The sequence below is a fragment of the Neolamprologus brichardi genome, chromosome 7 (genome assembly GCF_056152115.1).
Source record: "Neolamprologus brichardi isolate AB-2024 chromosome 7, ASM5615211v1, whole genome shotgun sequence".
NCBI lineage: Eukaryota > Metazoa > Chordata > Actinopteri > Cichliformes > Cichlidae > Neolamprologus > Neolamprologus brichardi.
The window spans coordinates 40,923,657-40,936,124 of record NC_142110.1 but is presented as its reverse complement, the minus strand read 5'-3'; the positions used below and the strand labels follow the sequence as shown (position 1 = coordinate 40,936,124).

The 12,468-nt window shown below is 40.2% G+C and overlaps 1 protein-coding gene across 1 annotated transcript in view; it reads left to right on the top strand.

Annotated features, from left to right (window-relative positions):
• The first annotated feature begins 1,104 nt into the window (after positions 1-1,104).
• si:dkey-247m21.3 (5-hydroxytryptamine receptor 4) overlaps positions 1,105-12,468 on the top strand; it is a 54,105-nt gene continuing 42,741 nt past the window's right edge. Inside the window, exon 1 of the mRNA XM_035909841.2 lies at positions 1,105-1,252. The gene's annotated coding sequence lies outside the window, so the exon portion shown is untranslated. The remainder of the gene's footprint in view (positions 1,253-12,468) is intronic.

Here is a 12,468-nt window from a genome sequence, read left to right as displayed (position 1 = left end):
CTAGCTTAATGTTGTTTCTGTTTTCTCTGAGGTACCGTAAAGTGCCCACCTGCACCAGAGAGTGATGCGTTGAGGTGTTGCCCGTAATTTAGATTGACGTTGTAAAGACGGATTAGTTACATACAGGGGCAGTCACCAAGTTCAGCTAACTGGTCAACATTAAATTTGGATCAGGTGTGGTGAAGAGGGAGGGTCACAGGGAGAACCTCTGTGTTCACACTTTGAGAGTGCGGAGTAGTGGGATATATAAGCAGGCAAACCACTGACTAACATGGGCACAAGAACTTTTTATGGGATGAAAAAATGTAATGGGACAGTTAGGGTCATTCAAGTTCATTCAGTGAACTTGATGAGAGAAACGGTGAGCAAGATCCACAGAAAGGAACAGTAAGGAGACCAGGGATCAGTTAATGGCCGTGCGTGTCGTTAAGCAATAGTGTGTATATAAATGATGACATGTGTGCAAGTTTGTGGGTGTGAGAGAGGGTAAAGGGAAATGTAAGGTACCAGGATGCAATGATGCACCAAAAATCAAGTGACAAAAATGTGATATATAACCCTAACCCAGACACAACACAGAATCACTTTTTCCATTTGAATCTGAAAAACTGTAGGTAAAACTCAGTGCTGAGGTGTTTGATTAAATATTTTCATCAAACACCTCAGCACTGAGCTGCACAAGACTGTAAACTTTACTGCATATTGTCATCCACTTTGAAAAACATATATCCAAGTATGTTTCGTATATTTGCTGCACTACTGTTTTTTTTTTCCACGTCTGATTTTGTTTTGATTAAATATTCTCGTTCTTGCCCCCCTCCCCGCCCCGTGCCACCCGGTCAAAAAAAATCTTAGAAACGCCCCTTCCCGTCGGGTGTGAAAACAGGTTAACCTTCTTTCGTCACATCAGCTGCGTAAAAAGCCTGACTTTAGAAGCACGTACAGTGAAGGCTTTTGACCACGGCAAATGTGAAGTATCTTCTAATTATGTGAGATAGAGAGGTAAAATATGATGTCCTATACTATAGCATGCAGTTTCCCCCTTTGCCACGCGATGGCGGCAACGATCACCCCGCCTCTCTCTCTCTCTCTCTTGGTGGGACGGTCACTTGTCTGCAGCCCGTGCATATCGGACTCGCCGGGCTCGCGGCAGCTTTCACATTTCTGACATGTCAGTAGGAATATAAGGGGAATACACGAGCAGAGGGTGAATATTTGACTGTGCGCAAGGGAGGCGTGGAGCCCGACACAGGTAAGAGCCTCACATGAACATTTTTTTTTAAAAGTTTGGCAAAGAGAAAGAGGGATACCGTGTGCTCACTGCAACTTCACACACACCTACTGTCGAGAGCAAGCAAACATGAATAAATCAATAATAATAACAAAGAGAACAACGCAAATGTAAACTTTTTTTTCTTATTTTGATGTTCTTGTTTTGGAGTTTCTTATCACCGTTATCACACCGACTGACATCTTGCGGATTGCTTGACCAGCCAAGTACCCTAATCCTGTCTCCAGCCTTAAAATTGATTTTAATTTGAATCTAAGCCTCTCTATAAGTACTTGACTCTCGTGTGAATACCACTGCTTATCATCAATTATAATTTTCCCACACATTCGTTAGCCAAAAAGAATGAACAACTTGTGCCTCTACAGCTGTTTGTTTTTTTTTTTTTTTTTTTTTTTTTTTACATGTATTCATCATCCGTATACCTTCAGCTGCTTTTTTTCTCGGATTTTTCCACTCATGCACCCAAAGGAGAGACTTACCTCATCAACTTGTATTTTCTTATCCGTACTGTCAAGCTGAGTGATTGGCACATTGTGGGAATAGACTATGTGAGTGACAAAGTAACCAATCCAGTCTCCATCATGAAAGAAGATGCATTTATGATTTCAGTAGCCTGTCTGTCACTCCTTGATTCATGCCTGATCACCATGCAGTGTCATGAATTATAATTTTTTTGCAGCTTATCACCTGCTTGTGAGCAAAAAAAAAAAGATGAGGCCACAGCTATGTTTTCCCATCTTAATTCTTTACCCATGCACATGCTCTAAGAATCTATTTGTTTTCTCAACTTGCTGCATACTATTTTCTTGTGAATTAGTTTCTAACATTTAGTATGCCACCCTTCTTCTTCTTCATTTTGCTGTAAGTTCATGCAGGGGAACTTCTTCTTCTTGGTCACCGCCGATCGCATGTTTTATGACCTAACATCTATTATTTGACTTAGAGGTGCGTCAGCTTTAGTGTATGGATGAGTAAACATGCACTCGATGTGCTTAATGAGGGGACATTGAAGCTTCAGTGCCTGTGTTGGGACACATGAAAAGGTCAAATGTTGTTCAGTTACTAAGGAACAGGGAGCTAATTAGTGACATTTCATCACAGAGGTGATGCACTAATTTCTCCTTTGCTGCTATATAACAATATGAGCCATGCACGCATATAGATCTACTTGAGGCTGGACTAAAATACACACACCATCTACTGAATGCACTTCAGCATGCCAAGCAGCTGCTGGAGGCTGCTCTTCACTTGATTAAGCTTTTGATTGACTGTAAACAATGTAATAGTGCTCTACAGTAAAATGAGTGTTCTGATACACTGCGCTGGTTACACCAAATGTGTGTCTGTGTGCCTTTGTTAAGGAGAGAATTAAGGACAGGATTTTTTTTAAAGACATGAAAAGCTGACTTTCTAAAGGCCTCCCAGGCAGTAATTTAAAACAAAAGTAGATTATGTGCTCATGTAAATGACAAACATTCAGCCCAGTATCTACAGAAAATAGATCTGATGCGGTGTGAGGTGGTAGGAAGGTCTGGGTGGTGGAGGCAGGTCTAACTTTCATAAAGACCAGAGCCTGCCTACTTTTACAGATGTGTGATCAGCAATAGTCATAACCATAACATAACCTAGTGGGCAGGTTGTGTAAAAATGTTGAAAGGAAGAGTTTTAAAAATGCTGACACTGAGTGTAATCAAATTTCTTGCTTGGTGACAGGGTTGGAGAAGCTTTCTGCACAAAATTTTTTTGATTAACTACGTACAACCTAACCAACAGCTACTGCTACTATAAAAGTTTTGTGAGGGTGTTTAATCATGTTTATGTGCCTTTTATTGTGGGAAAGTCTTTGTCAGCGGAGTATGTTGAATGCAGTTTAGTAAATCACTTTGTGACTTTTTATGAGGGCAGCAGGTTGTTTTCAATGTTGCACTGGATTTGCCAAGCAGGGTTTTGTTTGATGAACTCACTTGAGGTATTTCCCGATTTGAGTGAGGGGATGTGTTTGATAATGTGGGTCAGTATAAAGAGTCATAATGCTCCACACTGCCTGAAAGTAGGGGTGACAGATACATCTTTACTGAGTCCACACTGGAAACTGATATTCATATCAAGGTGGCAAACATTGGCATGGTTTATTGTCATGCCTTTATTTATTGTAAAATGCCAAGATCCAGTAGATTGTACTGTAGAACCACCCTGAGTATAGTTTCGTAATAGTTTTCTGTGTGACTTCAGTCTCTTACATTGTGGGGGGCCATTGCAACACCATGATTCTCCCATTTTCCAGCCATTCTTCTATAGAGTTGCTGTTGTGCTTGGGATCATTGCCCTGTTGCATGACTTGGTTTCAGCCAACCTTTAGCTCTCGGAGAGATTGCCTTACTCTAGAATGTCGACATGGTCGACTGCAGTGACTGCAAGATGCTCAGATCCCGTGGCTGCTAAACAAGCCCAAATCAAATGTCAACTGACTTTGTTCATTGTTGTGTGGGGTTGGAAAAACAGCTTCCACTGACTGTACTTGAACTAGCATCTCAGTGAGTGCAAGTAGGGCTCTGAAGGTCGATCAAAGAACTTCTTTGAGAACTTTTCCAAACCCAAATAATGTTGACAGTTGGTATAAGGTATTTATGATAATGTAGTGTGCATCAGATATGATGCGGTGACATCTACTGTGGCAAGATATCTACACTTTGGTCTTGCCTTATCTAATTTATGTGGAGGCTGGAGCTGCATTTAGTCCCAGCTGCGTTTAGTCTTTCTCTAATGTTACCATTTACTGTTGTACTGCTGACATGCTAACTGATTGTAGATTTTGAGATGTAGCTCTTTTTTTTTTTCCTTTTTTTTTTTGTGTCCCGTTTGGATCTTTAGCCATCAGAATTGTTGTCTTAAGGCCAAGAAAGATGCCAAGCGGATTTATTTTACCAAGTGGATCATCATGGCCTTGCCATATTGGTCCATTTGATTGACCTTTATTATAATTATGAATTTATTTTATTTTCGGTTGCTACAAACGGGACAGACATGACTGGGGGATAGGACAGGGAGAAAGAATGAAAGAAAGAGAGGGAGAGAAAGAAAACCAGAGGGGAGAAGAGACGGTGAGAAAGGGGGGAAGAAAGAAAGAAAAACAAACAAAACGCCTGGATCACCTGTTTGGGGAAAAAAAAAGAAGAGAAAACAAACAAAAAAGAGCAACATAATAAAAACAGCATCATCACAATAAACTAGCTAGCAGTAGATAACAGTAGATACTAAATATTAAACGATATTGTTCAGCATGCAAGATAAACAGCGCACAATGTGCTTTGAGGCAGCAGCCAAAAAAAGGTGTAGTCCGCGTCTGTCAACACCCGTGTGTACACCTGTGTGCATAACTGTGTGGATCAGCACGCTTGTATTCCAAAGGTTTCTCCATGTAACGATCTGCTAGGGAGTGTGGGGAGCCATAGCCCTGTCCCCCATGGTATGAAGCAGGTATGGAGGAGATCCAGGCCCCAGATATCCAGAGGCCCCAGAGTACAAGAACCCGAGGAGGACCACCAAAAGGGGGGGAACCGTGCCACCCTCCTGGGAAAAGCTGAGTAGAGCCCCAAACGAGAGGTCACCCAGCAGCTACGGAGCAGAGGCCAGAGGGGGTTGCAGTGGCGTGCCCGCGGGCTCCGCCGGCAGCCAGCTGTGTCAGAGAGGACCGAGCTTCAGGCCCAGAGGCCAGAGGCCTGAGGGCATCCCATCCCCCGGAAGGGGCCCAGCCGGGCCACAGGCGCCAGGCCCCGCCAATCGGCCACCAGGAGTGAGCCGGTACATACATGAGCGCACAGCCCCAGTCGACAAGGACTACCAACACACCAACGTCTGAGGGCATCAGCCACCGGCAGGGAGTGTGGTGAGGGGAGATAGGCCTCCATACTTTGGAGGGCCTGAGATGTACCCAGAGAAGTTGAGTCTAACACCCAACCTGACATATAGACACAGACAAACAGGCGCACGCGGACACAAACGTGCATTCCCAGGTATTTATTTATTTAAGGTATTTATGATAATGTAGTGTGCTTGTTTTTCATCAGATATGATGCGGTGACATCTACTGTGGCAAGATATCTACACTTTGGTCTTGCCTTATGTGGAGGCTGGAGCTGCATTTAGTCCCAGCTGCATTTAGTCTTTTTCTAATGTTACCGTTTACTGTTGTACTGCTGACATGCTAACTGATTGTAGATTTTGAGATGTAGCTCTTGAACTGATCTAGTTTCTGTGAGCGTTGCACAGTCTGAACTTGGGGTGAATTTGCCGGACATCCACTTCTGGGAAGACTGCGCATTGTTTTAACACACACCTGAATGCTCCAGACTAGCAACCTCCCAAAGTTTTTGTTTTGATGCAGGTGCTCACATTTGTCGATGATCAGTTAATCAAGTGGATTTGATGATCAGTACCATGCTGCTTTCCACCCTCTTAATTCTTATGGAAGCAGTTATTGTATATGTACTTTCTCACAGGACTACATAAAGTCCTGTGAGGAACTTTCTTTTTCATCTGGGTGTACATTGTTTGCACACAGGATGCATCAGCCATTGTTTAATTCCACTCTCTTGTAATAAATCAACTTGACGTGGCTTCAAAAATAAGGACCACTAGAGCGTCATTGTCTGTTTTTAAGACTAAATACCCCCAATCCTGTATCGTTGGTAGCATCTGGTATAGGAACATAAAGTAAAATTTAGAAATCAAAGCATTAATTTTAATTTACTATTATTAGATAACATATGGTACCAAAATTATAAATCAAGGTAAAAAAAAAAAATTATATATTTTTTTATATTAGAAGAAAACTCACACTCCTAAGGGAGGTGCAAATCCAGTGCTGGACAGCAGCCAGCAGACTGAAAGCCTTGACCAGATTACAGGTATGGGTGTCTTAAGGTGAATCGGGCAGATGAAACAGGATAGTGTTTAGAGACAGTGAGTGAACTAGAGTGACCTTCCAGCAGTCAAACAAGATTTTAATATTTTACGGTCCCAGAAATAGTTAGTTTCCTGGCTCTCCCATCACCTGCTCTACTGTCCTTATTAGCCACTCTCTACAGACATGTAGAAAAAAGCCACCGCCTTCAGGCTAAATTTAGGCCATCTGTACAAATGCCAACTCATTAGCCTGATTCCCAGCATGGACCAGGACTCATTCATTATCAGTGTTACCTCACCCATATCCGTCTTTTGCATCTCAGTTTATTGACAAAGATAGCTTATCGTAATATGTGCTATAGTAAACAGACTACTGTCAACACAGATATACTGTAAGTTCTTTGTTTTGGTGTACTGCTAATAAAAACTGGAAATGCTTTTACATTTTTACAGCCAGTAAACACAAGTCATTTGATTTTGCTTATTGTTGTCTGGGTTATAAAAAAACAGCTTCCACTGGCTACACTTGAACTAGCATCAGCATAGTAAGTAGCATAGTAATACTGGTCTCTTTGATTACTTAACATGTTATGTATGGTGATAAATCAATAAATAATGGTGACTTATTAGACATACGTGTGAATGACACTGCTGACAGCTGATTAGTGTTCTGAAGATTGCCTGAAAGTAGCCTGCACTAAGTAAACGACTGAGCTACATCCCTGGTCACTGATGTTCGCTTGTCACGCTCCAGTGACAACCGAACATGGTCATCATTTCCAAATTTGACTGTTATCAGATACTAATCTAGGTGAGGGAGCTTCTAAAGCAGATAATAATCTGCTGTGCAGAAGTGAAACCTGAGCGTGAGCCTCGTGTTTGGTGCAACAAGAATTAAATGTCAGATTTGTGATTAAAATGCCCAGTAAAAGAATCCTGTGACTACAAAACAGGGTAGAGTTTCATTACTGGAAAAATTTATTTTTTTTATTTTAAGATAAGAGATAAGATAAACCTTTATTAGTCCCACCCATGCTAAATTTTTTGGTCATGGCACAAAGTTAAGAGCAGATCAAATTGCACATCAGGGAGACAGGGCAAAAGTTATCATTGTGTATTGGAACTGTGTGTGTGTTTCCAAGAAAAATTGAATGAGACTTTTTATTCTGTAGAGAGATGCAAAGTTACTTGGAAACAGCTTGTTACATGCTTCTATTCTTGGTGATATATACAGTAGATGGTATCGGTTTTTCAGTTAAATATTATTGCAGTAAAATTTCGTGAAAGAAGAACTTCAAATGGACCATCAGATAGGAGTTCAGCTTCAATGAATGGACCTTTGTTAAAAAGAAGGCCATGCAAAGCAAAGTGAAACATTAAACATGCTTGAATTAATGTCATTCAGCATGACTTTTAAATAGTTGTTTCCTTTATCATTTCTAATTTTAATTTGGTCTAATTTTTTGATAAGAAGATTATTTTCTTGGTATTGTTACTCCTTTTATTGCATAATAGTTTCCTTGAGTGTCTTGTAAGTGTGAAGTCGACACTAGCGCTCTGAGAAAAACGAACTAAATCCACGGGGAGGTCCAAAGTAGGTGATGGCACTTGGTTGATGTTTGATTTCCACAGCCTGCCTGCCTTTTCCACACAGCCTCTGTGCATGCATGCTTATATGCTGCACATAGTACTGTATTATTTACTCATTGTCCATTCTTCCCCTTTTCATTTCTGAGCTTGCATGCTGATTGTGACGAACACGCTCGATTACTCGCTCACAACCCATTACCCACATAGCTTTATCCACAATACACACTCCATGTGCTTAGACTTGCAGCTTGTTCCAGTCATGCATGTAGCACACTAGTGTGTGATTTAGGGGATCGCTGTGAGGACAGGGTTTGAATATTAGAATATTACTAGAATATCAGAATCACGTATAGATGTTAATTTGAGTGTTGTAATTGTGCTCCACAGATGATCAAAGAGGTTTTATTCTTTATAGTATAACTCTGAAATGAAAGAGAGGAACTATGTGCTCTCAAATGAATGTGAATCAATTGAGAACTGGAAGTTGACTGAGAACTTAGTTTTTGTGAAACATGTAATTATAGTTATCAGTGGAGTTCATCTGTTTTCAGCTGTAGTTGATATTCTAACAATTTATTTTTTCTTATTTTTGGCTGCTAAGTGCGATGTTAAATAAAAAAAGCAAAAAGCGAATTGTTTGTAGATGTCAGCTGGTTATAAAAATACCAGACCAACTGTCCTGTTCTGACATCAGTGCTACATCTTTAGAGCTTTTGTTAACAGAGAAAGAAGCTTGTGAGTGGAGTATGCGTTGGATTTGATTTACTGTGAAATATTATACAGATTTTTGTTTCTTTCTGAATTTCTGAAGAACTGGGTACTGTATACTAGTGCTGTATAGCATGGTAAGTTATAGTTTAAAAATCAGGTGGTCCATTTAGTTTATAGCTCTCTAACAAAAGGAAAATTGTGGCTCTTGATAGTTCCAAAGATACCAGTGTTGTGACTGGTCACTGAAAATCTGACAATTCAACAGTCTATTAAGAGCCAGTAGTTCTGGAGAAAAAATTGTCTTGGATTTCTTTGCTGTTGTAGACTGATTGCAAGTAACTAAGGTGACCAGCTTTTGATTACAAGGTACTTGCACACCAATCAGAGTCGAACAGCTTTTTGGACGTCGAGTATTGGAGTGGCTGTATGTAGCTCAGGAGGTAGAGCAGGTTGGTGGTTTGATCCCTTTGATCTTGGGCACGATGCTGAACTCCGAGATGCTGTTGTTAGATAGAAAAGCACAGGTAGAAAAAAGTGCTTGTGTGAATGAGGCATGTTGTATAAATCACTTTGGGTGCTCACTTAGTTACAATAGTAAAGTGCAATATAAGAACCAGTTCATTGTGAGTAGTTAATGTGAATTTCTGTGTATGTAAATGGCAACAGATTTTCATCTGTTTATCACAGTTAATCATTCTGTGGTCACAAACAGATTGCGTGTGATTGCCACATTGAGCACATTCAATCACAAACTGATTTCAGATTGGTTCCATTTCGTTGCCATTTCACCATCTGACTGTGACAGGTCACAGACCTGATTCCTGTCTCTAAAACAACCGTTTTAACGGAAACCGGACTGCAAACTCATTGCACATCGATGCAGTAATTTTGTTATGCTGCGGTCCCCATTCACTGTTTTGCATAGCGTGACTATAGCGTTAGATGACAGGATTTATGAAGATCCGCATGTAGTCACTGAAGCTGCCACAAGCTTTTCACAATGATTGTGTGTAAAGTATGTGTACTAGTCATAATTCAGCTGAAAATTGTCCAGTAAACCACAGACTATGCCTCCTGCCTGCTTGCATGATGATACCAGTGCAGAAGTAGTTTTGTTTTGAAACAGTTTATAGCCTGTAAAAGCTAATGTCCTCAAAGCAAATGGCACAGTGACTCATAACAAAAGAAGTGCAACGAAACAGGGAAACAAAAGCAAGTTGGTACACTGCAGTTTCTTTATTGTCATCAGTTAGCCCTAAACCACAGAATCAGAATCAGAATATAGAATCAGTATGTAGATCTCTCAGTGTCTTATTTCCTCCCATCAGCCCAAAGTTAATTAGTTTCCTAAAACTTGCCATTATTTTATGCTTTTATTTTGGAAAAAGAAAAACTAGGGTAAATCTGAGGAACTCATTTATATGGTAGTGGTAAATTAGGTCACCAGAACCAGAGTTACCAGCTCCCAAAGCCACTCAATACCCAGAGTAACTGCTAATAAAACACCAAAGTACTAATTAACTAGCACAAATGGATCTACCGTGGATTTGCACCATCCATCCAAAAATATATTCACTTTTCATTTGTCATTTTTTGTCTTTTTTTTTGTGTAAAATGCCTGTTTTCCTGACTGGGTGTGAATTTATCCAGTTTACATTTCATTTCCAATTATTATGACACACACAAGTAGTATTGAAAGGGGGGAGCTGGGTGGCACGGAGGATTACAGCACAGTGTGTGAGTGTAGGTGGCTGGCATGTTGGCGTTTATACTGTAAGCGCTTTTCTAGAATCACTTTGGTTGGATTTGGATACAGGCAAATGACTTAATTGGGAAAAACAGATGAAACAAAATGATCTTTTTATAGATTTATGGATGTGTAATATGGGACTGAATTAATAGAATGAATGCCAGATCTGATATTTTCTTGCTATCGTTAATATTAACTTGCACTCCACAGCTTCAGGTGGTGAGAAAAGCCTCCCCAGCAGCAGTTTGCTTACTCAGACCTTACTCTCCAACAAAACTGCAGGATGAAGGACTGAAGATCATGATACGTGTCCTCGGCAATGGAGCGAGAGGCTGCTCCTCCACATGCAAGCAAGCAAACAAATGTGCATATGGGCACACACAAACGATTCAACAAGCTCACAATCAGAGGTGTGAGAATATGTGAGAAGTATTTACGTCCCACCTGACAAGAGACAAGTGAGAATTAAGGAGGAATTAATTAGTTGCCTTTACTGCTTTATAAGCAGTACAATGGTCTCCACACACTGCTGTTGCTGTTTAGCAGAAAAAGAACATTTGCATCTTTCATATGTTTGACAAATAATAGCATTAGCTCACGTTTGTCAGAACAAATTATTTAAATTTTATTACACATGCTGGGAAACCTTCACTTTTAGAGAGCTTGTAAGTGTAGCATGAAGTAAATTTTACAGCTTACAGTGACAAAAGTGATTGCTCGATAAAGAAGACTACAGTTAGTCACATTGATTGTTCTAGATTGTCTTTACCTTACTGTCTTAGCATTGAATATAGAGTTAGAGTTTGTTAACAAGCACATTTCCAAAAGTCTAATGGACCTCTAATTGTTTGTTGCATTTCTGTGCAGTCCCGTATTCTGGCATTTGAAGAGGTGTTTTAGTATTTACACACATTTAATAGTGACTGTCAGCGTAAATCAAGAATCACAGAAGTGATTCTGTGTCTTTTAAGGGATATCTTTGACTGGAGCAAAAACCTGGTGGACTTCAATATCCACATATTCATTTTTTTTTCACTTTGAGCAGCCCAGCAGATCAGGAAGATGCCCAGATGGCGAGTGAGCATCTTCTAAATGCAGCTCAGTTCAGATGAGTCAGTCAGTTCTCCTACATCATGTGACTGCCTGTTTGTTTTTGTTTGTCACTCACCCTCTGTCTGCATCTATACAGTCTACATCTATTAAGACATAAAGGTGTTTGTATTGAGAAGATACGTGGATCTGTTTGAAGTTGTGCGTGTATATGATGTGATATTTATTTATCTTCATTTTGTACTGTATAGCTGTGCTATGATGTTGTAGGCCACGCAGTGCTTGCATCTCAAAACCACCTGTGGGTACTGGGTTGATTTTTGAGTTCATTTTCCTTTTCTCACTCATTATTATTATTATTATTATTATTTAGATTATTTCTTCTTCCATTTCAGCACAAATCTGTTTGTCTCAATCCTTCACTTTGAACTATCCAAGAGAGTTTTGTCTGTTGATACCTACCTATATATTATCTAGTACACTACGGCACATAGTAGGTCTATTTCCACAGAACAGTTTGGTACTGTTACTACAACAAGTCTTGTCTACCGGTCCCTGGCTCGTCTAATGCACATGTTTAAGATAGGCTCTGAATTGTGCATCCATTACTGTCAGAGTGTAGACAGATAAAGCAATTAAAGTTCATGGAACAAAGTGTGAGTGTCAGAATAGTTGAACGTGGGTAGTAATATAAAAGTGCTTTGAGTGCTCTCATAAACAGCCCACTTCACTTCGAGTCTGAGTGACGCAAATTTTGTCTGCACAGACATCTGTGGACCCTCCAACTTTTTTGTTTCTGTGTGGACTTTTCAGCTTGAGCACTACACTACAATATACCGACTCATCGTACGCTCTCAACATGATGCTTGGAGTTCCGACACATGTAGCACTGTGCATCTCAGAAGTGGCTTTTCTCCCTTAAAAATAAAAAAAGTGTTTTGTTTTGGGGTTTTTTAAACAGAAGCTACATCGAGCTTCACGAAGCAGTTGGGTGTGCCAGGAAGTTAAACGCAGGAACAGGATACAGACAGTATAAAAGATGAGTGCCAGTCATTGGTTTTAAACTGTCGATTTTGGCTAAAATTAACTTGTTTGGATGAAACGGTGGAGTGCTAATTTGTCAGCTAATGCTAACTGGCTTGGTTAGCAAGCTGCACTCATAAATTGCCTA